Source organism: Syngnathus leptorhynchus, unplaced genomic scaffold (assembly GCF_054491065.1).
Source record: "Syngnathus leptorhynchus isolate UIUO unplaced genomic scaffold, UIUO_Slep HiC_scaffold_439, whole genome shotgun sequence".
In the NCBI taxonomy this organism is placed as follows: Eukaryota; Metazoa; Chordata; class Actinopteri; order Syngnathiformes; family Syngnathidae; genus Syngnathus; species Syngnathus leptorhynchus.
The window spans coordinates 23,738-40,000 of record NW_028232381.1 but is presented as its reverse complement, the minus strand read 5'-3'; positions in this window follow the sequence as shown (position 1 = coordinate 40,000).

Below are 16,263 nucleotides of genomic sequence, written 5' to 3'. Positions count from 1 at the left end.
CCACCACCATCAACGTCGGCCACCACCACCAGACCGCCTCCCCCAGACTTCCAGAAGCGAAGCCGGTCCCCAAGCACCAACCCCGACCGCCACCGAGGCACCCGCCGAAGGCGGGTGCCGAGTTCACCGGCCCCAAGCGACAACCGGTCACCGAGGCACCCGCCGAAGGCGGGTGCCGAGTTCACCGGCCCCAAGCGACAACCGGTCACCGAGGCACCCGCCGAAGGCGGGTGCCGAGTTCACCGGCCCCAAGCGACAACCGGTCACCGAGGCACCCGCCGAAGGCGGGTGCCGAGTTCACTGGCCCCCAAGCGACAACCGGTCACCGAGGCACCCGCCGAAGGCGGGTGCCGAGTTCACTGGCCCCAAGCGACAGCGGTCACCGAGGCACCCGCCTCCGGCGGGTGCCGAGTTCACCGGCCCCGAGCACCAGCGGTCAGCCACGGAGGGTGCTGGATCATCCATACTTCCATAGCTCCAGAGCTCCATAGCCCCGGAGCTCCATAGCCCCGGAGCTCCATAGCCCCGGAGCTCCAGAGCTCCATAGCCCCGGAGCTCCATAGCCCCGGAGCTCCATAGCCCCGGAGCTCCATAGCCCCGGAGCTCCATAGCCCCAGAGCTCCATACTTCCATAGCCCCAGAGCTCCATAGCTCCATACTTCCATAGCTCCAGCCGCGGAGGGTGCTGGCTGGTGGCTCCATAGCTCCATACTTCCATACTTGCAGCCACGGAGTTGGCTAAAATTGCACTAAGTGCGAAAGCCCATTCATTTACAACGGCGTGTCCGCCAGGCGGCGACATTTCCCCGTTACCGGTGGCTGCGCGGCGGGGTGAGTGACAGAGCTTATCCGAGCGGCTGGAACTCTGCGCCGGCGTGGTCGAGCGTGAGGCCCCGGCCCTTTGGCTGCCTGGTACCTAAAACACTTCCATTGATCCAGCCACGGAGGGTGCTGGCTGGTGGCTCCATAGCTCCATAGCTCCATACCTCCAGAGCTCCAGAGCTCCATAGCACCAGAGCTCCATAGCTCCATAGCACCAGAGCTCCATAGCTCCATAGCACCAGAGCTCCATAGCTCCATAGCACCAGAGCTCCATAGCTCCATAGCACCAGAGCTCCATAGCTCCATAGCACCAGAGCTCCATAGCTCCATAGCACCAGAGCTCCATAGCTCCATAGCTCCAGCCTGGGTGGCTGGTGGCTCCATAGCTCCATACTTCCATAGCTCCAGTCAGAGAGTGTGCTAAAATTGCACTAAGTGCGAAAGCCCATTCATTTACAACGGCGTGTCCACAAGGCGGCGACATTTCCCCCGTTACCGGTGGCTGCGCGGCGGGTGAGTGACAGAGCTTATCCGAGCGGCTGGAACTCTGCGCCGGCGTGGTCGAGCGTGAGGCCTCGGCCCTTTGGCTGCCTGGTACCTAAAACACTTCCATTGATCCAGCCACGGAGGGTGCTGGCTGGTGGCTCCATAGCTCCATAGCTCCATACCTCCAGAGCTCCAGAGCTCCATAGCACCAGAGCTCCATAGCTCCATAGCACCAGAGCTCCATAGCACCAGAGCTCCATAGCACCAGAGCTCCATAGCTCCATAGCACCAGAGCTCCATAGCTCCATAGCACCAGAGCTCCATAGCTCCATAGCACCAGAGCTCCATAGCTCCATAGCTCCATAGCACCAGAGCTCCATAGCTCCATAGCACCAGAGCTCCATAGCTCCATAGCACCAGAGCTCCATAGCTCCATAGCACCAGAGCTCCATAGCTCCATAGCACCAGAGCTCCATAGCTCCATAGCACCAGAGCTCCATAGCTCCATAGCACCAGAGCTCCATAGCTCCATAGCACCAGAGCTCCATAGCTCCATAGCACCAGAGCTCCATAGCTCCATAGCACCAGAGCTCCATAGGCTCCATAGCTCCAGGGCTCCATAGCTCCAGGGCTCCATAGCTCCATAGCTCCAGGGCTCCATAGCTCCAGGGCTCCAGGGCTCCATAGCTCCATACCTCCAGAGCTCCATAGCTCCATACTTCCAGAGCTCCATAGCTCCATAGCTCCATACTTCCATAGCTCCAGCCGCGGAGGGTGCTGGCTGGGTGGCTCCATAGCTCCATACTTCCATACTTGCAGCCACGGAGTTGGCTAAAATTGCACTAAGTGCGAAAGCCCATTCATTTACAACGGCGTGTCCGCCAGGCGGCGACATTTCCCCGTTACCGGTGGCTGCGCGGCGGGTGAGTGACAGAGCTTATCCGAGCGGCTGGAACTCTGCGCCGGCGTGGTCGAGCGTGAGGCCCCGGCCCTTTGGCTGCCTGGTACCTAAAACACTTCCATTGATCCAGCCACGGAGGGTGCTGGCTGGTGGCTCCATAGCTCCATAGCTCCATAGCACCAGAGCTCCATAGCTCCATAGCACCAGAGCTCCATAGCTCCATAGCACCAGAGCTCCATAGCTCCATAGCACCAGAGCTCCAGAGCTCCATAGCACCAGAGCTCCAGAGCTCCATAGCACCAGAGCTCCATAGCTCCATAGCACCAGAGCTCCAGAGCTCCATAGCACCAGAGCTCCATAGCTCCATAGCACCAGAGCTCCATAGCTCCATAGCACCAGAGCTCCATAGCTCCATAGCACCAGAGCTCCATAGCTCCATAGCACCAGAGCTCCATAGCTCCATAGCTCCAGGGCTCCATAGCTCCAGGGCTCCATAGCTCCATAGCTCCAGGGCTCCATAGCTCCAGGGCTCCAGGGCTCCATAGCTCCAGGGCTCCAGGGCTCCATAGCTCCATACCTCCAGAGCTCCATAGCTCCATACTTCCAGAGCTCCATAGCTCCATAGCGCCATACTTCCATAGCTCCATAGCTCCATACTTCCATAGCACCAGAGCTCCATAGCTCCAGAGCTCCATAGCTCCAGCCTGGGTGGCTGGTGGCTCCATAGCTCCATACTTCCATAGCTCCAGTCAGAGAGTTGGCGAAAATTGCACTAAGTGCGAAAGCCCATTCATTTACAACGGCGTGTCCACAAGGCGGCGACATTTCCCCGTTACCGGTGGCTGCGCGGCGGGGTGAGTGACAGAGCTTATCCGAGCGGCTGGAACTCTGCGCCGGCGTGGTCGAGCGTGAGGCCTCGGCCCTTTGGCTGCCTGGTACCTAAAACACTTCCATTGATCCAGCCACGGAGGGTGCTGGCTGGTGGCTCCATAGCTCCATAGCTCCATAGCTCCATAGCTCCATAGCTCCATACTTCCATAGCTCCATACTTCCATAGCTCCAGACTTCCATAGCTCCATAGCTCCATAGCTCCATAGCTCCATACTTCCAGAGCGCCATAGCTCCATAGCACCAGAGCTCCAGAGCTCCATAGCTCCATAGCTCCATAGCCCCAGAGCTCCATAGCTCCATAGCTCCATAGCTCCAGAGCTCCATACTTCCATAGCTCCAGAGCTCCAGCCTGTCTGGTGGCTCCATAGCTCCATAGCTCCATACTTGCAGCCACGGAGCTGGCGAAAATTGCACTAAGTGCGAAAGCCCATTCATTTACAACGGCGTGTCCACAAGGCGGCGACATTTCCCCGTTACCGGTGGCTGCTTAGCGGGAGAGTGACAGAGCTTATCCGAGCGGCTGGAACTCTGGGCCGGCCTGGTCGAGCGGCTGGCCTCGGTAGTTGAGGTACCAGGGGCGGGCTGGGGAGCTCCAGGCGGGGCTTGTGAGAGAGTGTAGCCGAGCGGCTGGAACTCTGGGCCGGCGTGGTTGAGCAGCATGCCCGCGGAGGTGGCTCTTCCATAGGCACGGAGGGTGCTGGAGCTCCACACTTCCCTAGGCACGGAGGGTGCTGGAGCTCCACACTTCCATAGCTCCAGGCACGGAGGGTGCTGGAGCTCCACACTTCCATAGGCACGGAGGGTGCTGGAGCTCCATACTTCCATAGCTCCAGGCACGGAGGGTGCTGGAGCGCCACACTTCCATAGGCAGGGAGGGTGCTGGAGCTCCACACTTCCATAGGCACGGAGGGTGCTGGAGCTCCACACTTCCATAGGCAGGGAGGGTGCTGGAGCTCCACACTTCCATAGGCAGGGAGGGTGCTGGAGCTCCACACTTCCATAGGCAGGGAGGGTGCTGGAGCTCCACACTTCCATAGGCAGGGAGGGTGCTGGAGCTCCACACTTCCATAGGCAGGGAGGGTGCTGGAGCTCCACACTTCCATAGGCAGGGAGGGTGCTGGAGCTCCACACTTCCATAGGCAGGGAGGGTGCTGGAGCTCCACACTTCCATAGGCAGGGAGGGGTGCTGGAGCTCCACACTTCCATAGGCAGGGAGGGTGCTGGAGCTCCACACTTCCATAGGCAGGGAGGGTGCTGGAGCTCCACACTTCCATAGGCAGGGAGGGTGCTGGAGCTCCACACTTCCATAGGCAGGGAGGGTGCTGGAGCTCCACACTTCCATAGGCAGGGAGGGTGCTGGAGCTCCACACTTCCATAGGCAGGGAGGGTGCTGGAGCTCCACACTTCCATAGGCAGGGAGGGTGCTGGAGCTCCACACTTCCATAGGCAGGGAGGGTGCTGGAGCTCCACACTTCCATAGGCAGGGAGGGTGCTGGAGCTCCACACTTCCATAGGCAGGGAGGGTGCTGGAGCTCCACACTTCCATAGGCAGGGAGGGTGCTGGAGCTCCACACTTCCATAGGCAGGGAGGGTGCTGGAGCTCCACACTTCCATAGGCAGGGAGGGTGCTGGAGCTCCACACTTCCATAGGCAGGGAGGGTGCTGGAGCTCCACACTTCCATAGGCAGGGAGGGTGCTGGAGCTCCACACTTCCATAGGCAGGGAGGGTGCTGGAGCTCCACACTTCCATAGGCAGGGAGGGTGCTGGAGCTCCACACTTCCATAGGCAGGGAGGGTGCTGGAGCTCCACACTTCCATAGGCAGGGAGGGTGCTGGAGCTCCACACTTCCATAGGCAGGGAGGGTGCTGGAGCTCCACACTTCCATAGGCAGGGAGGGTGCTGGAGCTCCACACTTCCATAGGCAGGGAGGGTGCTGGAGCTCCACACTTCCATAGGCAGGGAGGGTGCTGGAGCTCCACACTTCCATAGGCAGGGAGGGTGCTGGAGCTCCACACTTCCATAGGCAGGGAGGGTGCTGGAGCTCCACACTTCCATAGGCAGGGAGGGTGCTGGAGCTCCACACTTCCATAGGCAGGGAGGGTGCTGGAGCTCCACACTTCCATAGGCAGGGAGGGTGCTGGAGCTCCACACTTCCATAGGCAGGGAGGGTGCTGGAGCTCCACACTTCCATAGGCAGGGAGGGTGCTGGAGCTCCACACTTCCATAGGCAGGGAGGGTGCTGGAGCTCCACACTTCCATAGGCAGGGAGGGTGCTGGGAGCTCCACACTTCCATAGGCAGGGAGGGTGCTGGAGCTCCACACTTCCATAGGCAGGGAGGGTGCTGGAGCTCCACACTTCCATAGGCAGGGAGGGTGCTGGAGCTCCACACTTCCATAGGCAGGGAGGGTGCTGGAGCTCCACACTTCCATAGGCAGGGAGGGTGCTGGAGCTCCACACTTCCATAGGCAGGGAGGGTGCTGGAGCTCCACACTTCCATAGGCAGGGAGGGTGCTGGAGCTCCACACTTCCATAGGCAGGGAGGGTGCTGGAGCTCCACACTTCCATAGGCAGGGAGGGTGCTGGAGCTCCACACTTCCATAGGCAGGGAGGGTGCTGGAGCTCCACACTTCCATAGGCAGGGAGGGGTGCTGGAGCTCCACACTTCCATAGGCAGGGAGGGTGCTGGAGCTCCACACTTCCATAGGCAGGGAGGGTGCTGGAGCTCCACACTTCCATAGGCAGGGAGGGTGCTGGAGCTCCACACTTCCATAGGCAGGGAGGGTGCTGGAGCTCCACACTTCCATAGGCAGGGAGGGTGCTGGAGCTCCACACTTCCATAGGCAGGGAGGGTGCTGGAGCTCCACACTTCCATAGGCAGGGAGGGTGCTGGAGCTCCACACTTCCATAGGCAGGGAGGGTGCTGGCACATCCACACTTCCAGCCACGGAGCATGCTGGCACTTCCACCTTGCTTGCTAAGTCGGCGTGATCTTGCCCAAAAAGTCCCTCCTCACCTCCAGCTGGAAGTGGAAAAAAATCCTCCACCTGCTTGGCCGAGGTTCTGGAAGCCAGCAGCTCGCAGAATGTTGCCAAAGTTTCACTGGAAGGAAAAGAAAAGAGAAGACCGAGTGCGCATTTCACCTACCGCCGAATGTCCACAAGAGGGAAGTGTCACTCCGTCGCAGAATCTGCGCCGACGCACTCGGCACCCTTCGAATTTATGGTGCCGGTGCGGGTGTTCTGGGTGCAAAAAGGCCGCCCAAGTGGTAGAAAAAAATCAGACTTCGTCTCTTAGGTCGAAATTAATGCCAAGTTTTGAAATGCGCTGGCAGGGGTGGACCAGGGCCGTTAGAAGTGCTTAGGCGAGGTCCTGGAAGCCTAACCCGGCGTGATCTTGTGCAAAAAGCCGCTGCTGAGCTCCAGCTGGAAGTGTAAAAAGAACCGGGCTGGATCAAAAAAAGAACCGGGCGGCCCGTTAAAATTGCTTAGCCGAGGTCCTGGAACCCTAACCCGGCGTGATCTTGTGCAAAAAGCCGCTGCTGAGCTCCAGCTGGAAGTGTAAAAAGAACCGGGCTGGTTCAAAAAAAGAACCGGGCGACCCGTTAGAAGTGCTTAGCCGAGGTCCTGGAAGCCTAACCCGGCGTGATCTTGTGCAAAAAGCCGCTGCTGAGCTCCAGCTGGAAGTGGAAAAAGAACCGGGCTGGATCAAAAAAGAACCGGGCTGGATCAAAAAAGAACCGGGCGGCCCGTTAAAAATTGCTTAGCCGAGGTCCTGGAAGCCTAACACGGCGTGATCTTGTGCAAAAAACCGCTCCCGAGCTCCAGCTGGAAGTGTAAAAAGAACCGGGCTGGATAAAAAAAGAACCGGGCTGGATCAAAAAAGAACCGGGCGACCCGTTAAAATTGCTTAGCCGAGGTCCTGGAAGCCTAACCCGGCGTGATCTTGTGCAAAAAGCCGCTGCTGAGCTCCAGCTGGAAGTGGAAAAAGAACCGGGCTGGATCAAAAAAGAACCGGGCTGGATCAAAAAAGAACCGGGCGGCCCGTTAAAATTGCTTAGCCCGAGGTCCTGGAAGCCTAACACGGCGTGATCTTGTGCAAAAAACCGCTCCCGAGCTCCAGCTGGAAGTGTAAAAAGAACCGGGCTGGATAAAAAAAGAACCGGGCTGGATCAAAAAAGAACCGGGCGACCCGTTAAAATTGCTTAGCCGAGGTCCTGGAAGCCTAACACGGCGTGATCTTGTGCAAAAAGCCGCTCCCGAGCTCCAGCTGGAAGTGTAAAAAGAACCGGGCTGGATAAAAAAAGAACCGGGCTGGATCAAAAAAGAACCGGGCGACCCGTTAAAATTGCTTAGCCGAGGTCCTGGAAGCCTAACCCGGCGTGATCTTGTGCAAATAGCCGCTGCCGAGCTCCAGCTGGAAGTGTGAAAAGAACCGGGCTGGATAAAAAAAAGAACCGGGCTGGATCAAAAAAGAACCGGGCGACCCGTTAAAATTGCTTAGCCGAGGTCCTGGAAGCCTAACACGGCGTGATCTTGTGCAAAAAACCGCTCCCGAGCTCCAGCTGGAAGTGTAAAAAGAACCGGGCTGGATAAAAAAAGAACCGGGCTGGATCAAAAAAGAACCGGGCGACCCGTTAAAATTGCTTAGCCGAGGTCCTGGAAGCCTAACCCGGCGTGATCTTGTGCAAAAAGCCGCTCCCGAGCTCCAGCTGGAAGTGTAAAAAGAACCGGGCTGGATAAAAAAAGAACCGGGCTGGATCAAAAAAGAACCGGGCGACCCGTTAAAATTGCTTAGCCGAGGTCCTGGAAGCCTAACACGGCGTGTTCTTGTGCAAAAAGCCGCTCCCAAGCTCCAGCTGGAGTGTAAAAAGAACCGGGCTGGATAAAAAAAAGAACCGGGCTGGATCAAAAAAGAACCGGGCGACCCGTTAAAATTGCTTAGCCGAGGTCCTGGAAGCCTAACACGGCGTGATCTTGTGCAAAAAGCCGCTCCCGAGCTCCAGCTGGAAGTGTAAAAAGAACCGGGCTGGATAAAAAAAGAACCGGGCTGGATAAAAAAAAGAACCGGGCGACCCGTTAAAATTGCTTAGCCGAGGTCCTGGAAGCCTAACACGGCGTGTTCTTGTGCAAAAAGCCGCTCCCGAGCTCCAGCTGGAAGTGTAAAAAGAACCAGGCTGGATAAAAAAAAGAACCGGGCTGGATCAAAAAAGAACCGGGCGACCCGTTAAAATTGCTTAGCCGAGGTCCTGGAAGCCTAACACGGCGTGATCTTGTGCAAAAAGCCGCTCCCGAGCTCCAGCTGGAAGTGTAAAAAGAACCGGGCTGGATAAAAAAAGAACCGGGCTGGATAAAAAAAAGAACCGGGCGACCCGTTAAAATTGCTTAGCCGAGGTCCTGGAAGCCTAACACGGCGTGTTCTTGTGCAAAAAGCCGCTCCCGAGCTCCAGCTGGAAGTGTAAAAAGAACCAGGCTGGATAAAAAAAAGAACCGGGCTGGATCAAAAAAGAACCGGGCGACCCGTTAAAATTGCTTAGCCGAGGTCCTGGAAGCCTAACACGGCGTGATCTTGTGCAAAAAGCCGCTCCCGAGCTCCAGCTGGAAGTGTAAAAAGAACCGGGCTGGATAAAAAAAGAACCGGGCTGGATAAAAAAAAGAACCGGGCGACCCGTTAAAATTGCTTAGCCGAGGTCCTGGAAGCCTAACACGGCGTGATCTTGTGCAAAAAGCCGCTCCCGAGCTCCAGCTGGAAGTGTAAAAAGAACCAGGCTGGATAAAAAAAAGAACCGGGCTGGATCAAAAAAGAACCGGGCGACCCGTTAAAATTGCTTAGCCCGAGGTCCTGGAAGCCTAACACGGCGTGTTCTTGTGCAAAAAGCCGCTCCCGAGCTCCAGCTGGAAAGTGTAAAAAGAACCAGGCTGGATAAAAAAAAGAACCGGGCTGGTTCAAAAAAGAACCGGGCAACCCGTTAAAATTGCTTAGCCGAGGTCCTGGAAGCCTAACACGGCGTGTTCTTGTGCAAAAAGCCGCTCCCGAGCTCCAGCTGGAAGTGTAAAAGAACCAGGCTGGATAAAAAAAAGAACCGGGCTGGATCAAAAAAGAACCGGGCGACCCGTTAAAATTGCTTAGCCGAGGTCCTGGAAGCCTAACACGGCGTGTTCTTGTGCAAAAAGCCGCTCCCGAGCTCCAGCTGGAAGTGTAAAAAGAACCAGGCTGGATAAAAAAAAGAACCGGGCTGGTTCAAAAAAGAACCGGGCAACCCGTTAAAATTGCTTAGCCGAGGTCCTGGAAGCCTAACACGGCGTGATCTTGTGCAAAAAGCCGCTCCCGAGCTCCAGCTGGAAGTGTAAAAAGACCGGGCTGGATAAAAAAAGAACCGGGCTGGATAAAAAAAAGAACCGGGCGACCCGTTAAAATTGCTTAGCCGAGTAGGTTCTCTGGAAGCCTAACACGGCGTGATCTTGTGCAAAAAGCCGCTCCCGAGCTCCAGCTGGAAGTGTAAAAAGAACCAGGCTGGATAAAAAAAAGAACCGGGCTGGATCAAAAAAGAACCGGGCGACCCGTTAAAATTGCTTAGCCGAGGTCCTGGAAGCCTAACACGGCGTGATCTTGTGCAAAAAGCCGCTCCCGAGCTCCAGCTGGAAGTGTAAAAAGAACCAGGCTGGATAAAAAAAAGAACCGGGCTGGATCAAAAAAGAACCGGGCGACCCGTTAAAATTGCTTAGCCGAGGTCCTGGAAGCCTAACACGGCGTGTTCTTGTGCAAAAAGCCGCTCCCGAGCTCCAGCTGGAAGTGTAAAAAGAACCAGGCTGGATAAAAAAAAGAACCGGGCTGGATCAAAAAAGAACCGGGCGACCCGTTAAAATTGCTTAGCCGAGGTCCTGGAAGCCTAACACGGCGTGTTCTTGTGCAAAAAGCCGCTCCCGAGCTCCAGCTGGAAGTGTAAAAAGAACCAGGCTGGATAAAAAAAAGAACCGGGCTGGATCAAAAAAGAACCGGGCGACCCGTTAAAATTGCTTAGCTGAGGTCCTGGAAGCCTAACACGGCGTGATCTTGTGCAAAAAGCCGCTCCCGAGCTCCAGCTGGAAGTGTAAAAAGAACCGGGCTGGATAAAAAAAAAGAACCGGGCTGGTTCAAAAAAGAACCGGGCAACCCGTTAAAATTGCTTAGCCGAGGTCCTGGAAGCCTAACCCGGCGTGATCTTGCCCGAAAGTCGGCCTCTATACTTCCATTTTAGGTACCAGGGGCTATTAGTGTACTTGGTCCCACTAGTCAGTGTACTCATCCAGTTACCCCCCGTTTTCCAAAACACCATCGGCACGTATAAGGGGGGGACTCTTGAGAGAGATGAGGTATATGGCAGCGCAACACCAATCCGCTCCGCGCTGGTTCCCATGTCGGCTACGGATGAATAAAACCAGCCTGTCCCCCCTGGAGCTCACGAGACACGGAATTTTTTCTAAGTGCCAACGGCTCTTCCGAGCAAACGTGTCCGCTCCGGCTGGTTCCCCCGTCGGCCTCGAATGACGAAAAATGCCGGTCTCCGCCCGGAGCTCATGACAAACGAAAAATTTTCTAAGTGCCAACGGCACTAGCGAGCGAATGTGTCCGCTCGGCGCTGGTTCCCGGGTCGAACCCGGAAGACGAAAAACGCCGCTCTCCGCCCGGAGCTCATGACAAACGAAAAATTTTCTAAGTGCCAACGGCACTAGCGAGCGAATGTGTCCGCTCGGCGCTGGTTCCCGGGTCGAACCCGGAAGACGAAAAACGCCGCTCTCCGCCCGGAGCTCATGACAAACGAAAAATTTTCTAAGTGCCAACGGCACTAGCGAGCGAATGTGTCCGCTCGGCGCTGGTTCCCGGGTCGAACCCGGAAGACGAAAAACGCCGCTCTCCGCCCGGAGCTCATGACAAACGAAACATTTTCTAAGTGCCAACGGCACTAGCGAGCGAATGTGTCCGCTCGGCGCTGGTTCCCGGGTCGAACCCGGAAGACGAAAAACGCCGCTCTCCGCCCGGAGCTCATGACAAACGAAAAATTTTCTAAGTGCCAACGGCACTTGCGAGCGAATGTGTCCGCTCGGCGCTGGTTCCCGGGTCGGACCCGGAAGACGAAAAACGCCGGTCTCCGCCCGGAGCTCATGACAAACGAAAAATTTTCTAAGTGCCAACGGCACTAGCGAGCGAATGTGTCCGCTCGGCGCTGGTTCCCGGGTCGGACCCGGAAGACGAAAAACGCCGGTCCTCGCCTGGAGGTCCCAGCAAAATCGGCGAAAAAACGACTAAGTGTCAACTTTCGAAAAAACGACTAAGTGCCCACGGCTCTGCGGGGCTTGTGAGTCCGCCCCGCGCCGGTTCGGTGGTCGGCCTCAAAAAGCAAAAAATCAGCCTCTCTCCCTGGAGCTCACCTCGAGGTACCAGGGGGTGAGGTACCCGGGCTAAGGTGCAGTACCTTTTTTGGTCTTCAGGTGCGCCAGAGTACAATGAAATGGTCCCAGTAGTCAGTGTACTCATCGACTTTCCCCCCGTTTTCCAAAGCACCTCGTTTACGAGTATGGAGGAGATGGTGCTGGTCTCCCCACGGCGTCGGACACGCCGTCCTCGACAGCACAAGGTCGGATAGAAGACCTGGAAAGCGCCGTGGCACGCGCTGGAGGTGGGCACTTTGGCGAAAAAACGACTAAGTGTCAACTTTCGAAAAAACGACTAAGTGTCAACTTTCGAAAAAACGGCTAAGTGTCAACTTTCGAAAAAACGACTAAGTGTCACCTCTCTGAAAAAATGGCAAAGTGTCGCCTCTCTGAAATTTTTCTAAGTGCCCACGGCTCTGCGGGCTCGTGCATCCGAGCCGCGCCGGTTCTGCAACCGGCCTAGAATGACGAAAAATAACGGTCTCCTCCTGGAGCTCACAGCCAATTGTGGCGAAAAAGTGGCAAAGTGCCCACGGCCCTGCCGAGCTTTGGCGTCCGCTCAGCGCCGGTGCCGCAGTCGGCCTCGAATGACGAAAAATGACGGTCTCCTCCTGGAGCTCACAGCCAACTTGGCAAAAAGTTTCTAAGTGCCCACGGCCCTGCCGAGCTTTGGCGTCCGCCCAGCGCCGGTTCCGCAGTCGGCCTCGAATGACGAAAAATAACGGTCTCCTCCTGGAGCTCACAGCCAACTTGGCAAAAAGTTTCTAAGTGCCCACGGCCCTGCCGAGCTTTGGCGTCCGCTCAGCGCCGGTGCCGCAGTCGGCCTCGAATGACGAAAAATGACGGTCTCCTCCTGGAGCTCACAGCCAACTTGGCAAAAAGTTTCTAAGTGCCCACGGCCCTGCCGAGCTTTGGCGTCCGCCCAGCGCCGGTTCCGCAGTCGGCCTCGAATGACGAAAAATAACGGTCTCCTCCTGGAGCTCACAGCCAACTTGGCAAAAAGTTTCTAAGTGCCCACGGCCCTGCCGAGCTTTGGCGTCCGCTCAGCGCCGGTGCCGCAGTCGGCCTCGAATGACGAAAAATGACGGTCTCCTCCTGGAGCTCACAGCCAACTTGGCAAAAAGTTTCTAAGTGCCCACGGCCCAGCCGAGCTTTGGCGTCCGCCCAGCGCCGGTTCCGCAGTCGGCCTCGAATGACGAAAAATAACGGTCTCCTCCTGGAGCTCACAGCCAACTTGGCAAAAAGTTTCTAAGTGCCCACGGCCCTGCCGAGCTTTGGCGTCCGCTCAGCGCCGGTGCCGCAGTCGGCCTCGAATGACGAAAAATGACGGTCTCCTCCTGGAGCTCACAGCCAACTTGGCAAAAAGTTTCTAAGTGCCCACGGCCCTGCCGAGCTTTGGCGTCCGCCCAGCGCCGGTTCCGCAGTCGGCCTCGAATGACGAAAAATAACGGTCTCCTCCTGGAGCTCACAGCCAACTTGGCAAAAAGTTTCTAAGTGCCCACGGCCCTGCCGAGCTTTGGCGTCCGCCCAGCGCCGGTTCCGCAGTCGGCCTCGAATGACGAAAAATAACGGTCTCCTCCTGGAGCTCACAGCCAACTTGGCAAAAAGTTTCTAAGTGCCCACGGCCCTGCCGAGCTTTGGCGTCCGCCCAGCGCCGGTTCCGCAGTCGGCCTCGAATGACGAAAAATAACGGTCTCCTCCTGGAGCTCACAGCCAACTTGGCAAAAAGTTTCTAAGTGCCCACGGCCCTGCCGAGCTTTGGCGTCCGCTCAGCGCCGGTTCCGCAGTCGGCCTCGAATGACGAAAAATGACGGTCTCCTCCTGGAGCTCACAGCCAACTTGGCAAAAAGTTTCTAAGTGCCCACGGCCCTGCCGAGCTTTGGCGTCCGCCCAGCGCCGGTTCCGCAGTCGGCCTCGAATGACGAAAAATAACGGTCTCCTCCTGGAGCTCACAGCCAACTTGGCAAAAAGTTTCTAAGTGCCCACGGCCCTGCCGAGCTTTGGCGTCCGCTCAGCGCCGGTGCCGCAGTCGGCCTCGAATGACGAAAAATGACGGTCTCCTCCTGGAGCTCACAGCCAACTTGGCAAAAAGTTTCTAAGTGCCCACGGCCCTGCCGAGCTTTGGCGTCCGCCCAGCGCCGGTTCCGCAGTCGGCCTCGAATGACGAAAAATAACGGTCTCCTCCTGGAGCTCACAGCCAACTTGGCAAAAAGTTTCTAAGTGCCCACGGCCCTGCCGAGCTTTGGCGTCCGCCCAGCGCCGGTTCCGCAGTCGGCCTCGAATGACGAAAAATAACGGTCTCCTCCTGGAGCTCACAGCCAACTTGGCAAAAAGTTTCTAAGTGCCCACGGCCCTGCCGAGCTTTGGCGTCCGCCCAGCGCCGGTTCCGCAGTCGGCCTCGAATGACGAAAAATAACGGTCTCCTCCTGGAGCTCACAGCCAACTTGGCAAAAAGTTTCTAAGTGCCCACGGCCCTGCCGAGCTTTGGCGTCCGCTCAGCGCCGGTTCCGCAGTCGGCCTCGAATGACGAAAAATGACGGTCTCCTCCTGGAGCTCACAGCCAACTTGGCAAAAAGTTTCTAAGTGCCCACGGCCCTGCCGAGCTTTGGCGTCCGCCCAGCGCCGGTTCCGCAGTCGGCCTCGAATGACGAAAAATAACGGTCTCCTCCTGGAGCTCACAGCCAACTTGGCAAAAAGTTTCTAAGTGCCCACGGCCCTGCCGAGCTTTGGCGTCCGCTCAGCGCCGGTGCCGCAGTCGGCCTCGAATGACGAAAAATGACGGTCTCCTCCTGGAGCTCACAGCCAACTTGGCAAAAAGTTTCTAAGTGCCCACGGCCCTGCCGAGCTTTGGCGTCCGCCCAGCGCCGGTTCCGCAGTCGGCCTCGAATGACGAAAAATAACGGTCTCCTCCTGGAGCTCACAGCCAACTTGGCAAAAAGTTTCTAAGTGCCCACGGCCCTGCCGAGCTTTGGCGTCCGCCCAGCGCCGGTTCCGCAGTCGGCCTCGAATGACGAAAAATAACGGTCTCCTCCTGGAGCTCACAGCCAACTTGGCAAAAAGTTTCTAAGTGCCCACGGCCCTGCCGAGCTTTGGCGTCCGCCCAGCGCCGGTTCCGCAGTCGGCCTCGAATGACGAAAAATAACGGTCTCCTCCTGGAGCTCACAGCCAACTTGGCAAAAAGTTTCTAAGTGCCCACGGCCCTGCCGAGCTTTGGCGTCCGCTCAGCGCCGGTTCCGCAGTCGGCCTCGAATGACGAAAAATGACGGTCTCCTCCTGGAGCTCACAGCCAACTTGGCAAAAAGTTTCTAAGTGCCCACGGCCCTGCCGAGCTTTGGCGTCCGCCCAGCGCCGGTTCCGCAGTCGGCCTCGAATGACGAAAAATAACGGTCTCCTCCTGGAGCTCACAGCCAACTTGGCAAAAAGTTTCTAAGTGCCCACGGCCCTGCCGAGCTTTGGCGTCCGCTCAGCGCCGGTGCCGCAGTCGGCCTCGAATGACGAAAAATGACGGTCTCCTCCTGGAGCTCACAGCCAACTTGGCAAAAAGTTTCTAAGTGCCCACGGCCCTGCCGAGCTTTGGCGTCCGCCCAGCGCCGGTTCCGCAGTCGGCCTCGAATGACGAAAAATAACGGTCTCCTCCTGGAGCTCACAGCCAACTTGGCAAAAAGTTTCTAAGTGCCCACGGCCCTGCCGAGCTTTGGCGTCCGCCCAGCGCCGGTTCCGCAGTCGGCCTCGAATGACGAAAAATAACGGTCTCCTCCTGGAGCTCACAGCCAACTTGGCAAAAAGTTTCTAAGTGCCCACGGCCCTGCCGAGCTTTGGCGTCCGCCCAGCGCCGGTTCCGCAGTCGGCCTCGAATGACGAAAAATAACGGTCTCCTCCTGGAGCTCACAGCCAACTTGGCAAAAAGTTTCTAAGTGCCCACGGCCCTGCCGAGCTTTGGCGTCCGCTCAGCGCCGGTTCCGCAGTCGGCCTCGAATGACGAAAAATGACGGTCTCCTCCTGGAGCTCACAGCCAACTTGGCAAAAAGTTTCTAAGTGCCCACGGCCCTGCCGAGCTTTGGCGTCCGCCCAGCGCCGGTTCCGCAGTCGGCCTCGAATGACGAAAAATAACGGTCTCCTCCTGGAGCTCACAGCCAACTTGGCAAAAAGTTTCTAAGTGCCCACGGCCCTGCCGAGCTTTGGCGTCCGCCCAGCGCCGGTTCCGCAGTCGGCCTCGAATGACGAAAAATAACGGTCTCCTCCTGGAGCTCACAGCCAACTTGGCAAAAAGTTTCTAAGTGTCACATCTGTGAAAAAACGACTAAGTGTCAACTTTCGAAAAAACGGCTAAGTGTCAACTTTCGAAAAAACGGCAAAGTGTCACATCTCTGAAAAAACGGCTAAGTGTCGACTTTCGAAAAAACGGCTAAGTGTCAACTTTCGAAAAAACGGCAAAGTGTCACATCTCTGAAAAAACGGCTAAGTGTCACATCTCTGAAAAAACGGCTAAGTGTCACATCTCTGAAAAAACGGCTAAGTGTCGCCTCTCTGAAAAAACGGCAAAGTGTCAACTTTCGAAAAAACGACAGAGTGTCGCCTCTCTGAAAAAACGACTAAGTGTCGACTCTGAGAAAATGGCAAAGTGCCCACGGCTCTGCGGGCTCGTGCATCCGACCCGCGCCGGTTCCCCAGCCGGCCTGATATAAGGCAAAACCAGCCTCTCCGCCTGGAGCTCAGAGCCAACTTGGCGAATATTTTCTAAGTGCCCACGGCT